Source organism: Haemaphysalis longicornis, unplaced genomic scaffold, assembly GCF_048455015.1.
Source record: "Haemaphysalis longicornis isolate Haplotype H1 unplaced genomic scaffold, Haemaphysalis longicornis Haplotype H1 scaffold_1, whole genome shotgun sequence".
Classification (NCBI taxonomy): domain Eukaryota; kingdom Metazoa; phylum Arthropoda; class Arachnida; order Ixodida; family Ixodidae; genus Haemaphysalis; species Haemaphysalis longicornis.
Window position 1 is genome coordinate 433,267,520 of NW_027526203.1, and position 3,299 is coordinate 433,270,818.

Genomic DNA, 3,299 nt, shown 5'->3' on the forward strand with positions numbered 1-3,299 from the left:
TCCTCAAAAGGATATTTGCTGATGCTACGTTCGTAAGCTCTTTGCCCCGCTTGCCCACTTTCGCTACCACTTTTCCTTTATAAGTGGACTAGCAAGCTCGCCAAGGCACCTGAAGTCACACTTGCGGCCTCCGTTCAAAAAGTGGAAGAATTTACACCCCTTAACCCATTTTTTTTTCTCTGCTACTAGGAGGCAGTGGCAGCTGAAATCGGCGGCCATAAAATCAGGAGCACCAGCGTTCAGGTGGCGTTCGCACGTAAACGATGGACTTCTCCCTTAAACCGTGCCCATAATTTGCATTTCGTAGTCTAAACAGAACGAAAAGGGAACAGGGCACAGAGCACCTCGCGGCCTCTGTGCACCGGAGTAAGCTCGCATCGCGGAGATAATTTTAGACAAGAGCGCTATAATCAACATCAGAAGCTTCTTCAAGAAAAGCCGAATGATTTTAATGTTGCACCCTGTTTGATATAGAAGAGACAATTTTCTGCTTAAAAAAAACCGAATCAGAAGGAATTTGTACCACCGCCACACCTCAAAATCAATCCTTGCAGGTAAGCTTCATCCCATCCAATACTCTGACCCCAGCCTTTGCCGTGGAAAACATTACGGCGCACCCATTTTTCAGGACAGAAAACTAATCGAAGCAGCATGGTTCATTACCGCTTTCGTTTTTTTTTTTTTTGGCCGTGTTCTTTAAGGACAAACGGAATTGTTTTCGTGGTACCGCCTTTAACGCTGCCTATTCAGTCGTCCGTTAACCAGCAATATGCTTGCTTATTAGAACAATTTTTAGCGTGCTTGTTCAGATGCTGGACTTTCTAAACTAAACTTATTTAACGGCTTCAAAGAAAGCTTCCTTGTTAAGTTTGAATATTGCGTAATGAATGGACTTGTCTTGTTAATACTAGGAAGTTAGATTTTTAAGGATGCGTCAATAGAAAAACGCCGAATGCACCGTAAATCTTTACGTGCAGCTTGTTACAAAATAGGCGTTTCAAGTAGACAGATGGACACTTTAAAGGGGCAGCAGCAATGCGCCTCCTGACGGACATAATTTGCGAGCACAGAATAAAAAAAATTGGCTCCAATCCACGCAGTGAAGATGCTTGAAAAGGGAAGCTTTAAACGACACCCACAACAACTGCCCATGCGACGTCACTTCAATTCACACACGTGGCTCTACAAAGAGTGAAACCAGAGATTCTGCCAGCCGTCACCTGGAATTCGCGAGGGTGGCGTCCCGAACCAGAGCCTTATATATAGAAGGCTCTGTCCCGAACGCAGCAGCAGCGTCAGCCACGGCCGGGCTAGAGCGGCGGACGCCGTAGCTGTAGCCCAGCCGTTGGTCGGCAGAATGAAAAAAAGAGAGGAGCGTCTTTCGGAGGATGAGACAGCGGAACGTATCCATCCTGAAGTGCTAGCTTGGGGCTACACCACCGCGTGACACAAGCGCAGACACCGAAACAATTCGGCATGTGAGCTTAGTGATTCCCATTTATACCGATTTAAACTAATTAGTTTAGTAAATTTGAGAATTGCGAGAAAGCTGAGGAAACTTTTATAATTGCTGTTGATCATAACCTGTTGCTACTTTCGCTTTTTGTAATACCTCTTAAAACACAACTGAATTGGTAATCACCAATTTAGAAAACGGAGTCCCATTCGTGGCAAGCAATGCGCAAAAGGTAGCGTTTCTCCATCGGCCAGATGTCTGTATGGGGTTTGTACATTTTGTTTCCCCGCCCTGAAAACCAATCCTTAACGTATGTTTGCCGTACAAACACTTACTTCAGTCGGGTGCGGGTTACTTTGGAGGTGCTGTCGAACAAGTTAATCAAGCCGTGCGAAGGCAGCGCGCAATGGACGCGAAGCTGCACCAAAACAGGCCCAAAACAACCGCCGCTAAAGCAGACGACATAGGCCTGTTCTACATGGTGCGATTTTCCCTGCGAATTCGCAGATGCGGCGCCGCTCGTGCGGCGAAATGACCTTTTTTCGTTGCTGCGGCAAAGTGCCAAATGTTAGGAACAATCGAGCATCCCCGGCGAACGCCGCTCGTGTGGCGTGGAGGCGGTAGAGGGGCCGGAACTTGCGGCCAATAGGAACACAGCTATGTGAATGTCACGGCGACGTCACGGCATCACCATTTGCATGCTTAGCAACCAGATGGCGTTGCTTGCATACGCGCGGCGTAAGCGCGGGCAAAGGGCGTTTACAGATAGCATCCTCGATAAACCGCACCGGTGTGCACCGTCCGTCCTCGATAAACCGGGGCGCACCGACGCGGGGCAATTTTTGGTTGCACCGCCGCGCACCAAGAGAGTCGATGGTGCGCCGGGGCGCAATCCCGAGATGCATCGCGGACGACGCCGGCGAAGGGGCTTCCTCCGCCGTCTGCTGCAGCGACGGCGCATCGCCGCACTTGTGTCAAGGCGGGAGGAGCTGTGTATTGTTGCTGACAAGGATGGCGTGCTTGTGAATTCATCGGGCAACGATGCGACAGGCTCCTATCGGGCGGTAACAACGGCCAGAGATTGTAAATGAGGACGCGAACTTCGTGCACTTCAAAGACGGCTGCATGCATTGCAAGACAGTTGGGGATTGACATTCGTTTCGTTCGATCGAATTATCATGAACTGTCACCGGAGTGCCTAGGCGATGAAGACGTATACTTGTTTTGCTGTAACGGAAGGGCGGAACAAAACAGGCATTCGCATTATGGCTCAAACGAAGATGAGAAGCAGCTTGTATGTAGCTGTTTAGTGGAAGCGGTGGCGGTACGTTGTTCCGCATGTGTGACGGATTTAAGTTGTGCGTACATATAATCATTGGCCTTCAATAAATACCACTTTCTAATAGCGCTGTGTCTCATCACAGTGCTGTATTGCTACTTGTGAACGTTTTTATGAGTTGATTTCTTAGATTAAGAGATGGCGCCTGGGTAGAACCGCCCCGTTTGTCCTCGATCAACGCTCCGTGCCGGTACGCACCGTCGTGGGGCACTGTGCACCGCGCCGGTTTTGGGGGCAACACCGGTGCGTGTTTATCGAGGACGCTAAGAGATAACCACTTTGCGATGAGCGATGAGTGTTCCTGTAGAAGAATGACGCTTTTTAAGGATGAGTATATTTAGGAATGGGTATGCCCAAAGCCAATACAGCCAAAAGTCGATCTTACGAAACCCGATCGTAAGAATTTCCCGATATAGCGAACAAATTCGTATTCCCCCACAGGTGCCTAGTATACGGCTCAATGCTTTTATTAACTCGGACTAACGAAAAAGATTTAGCGACATT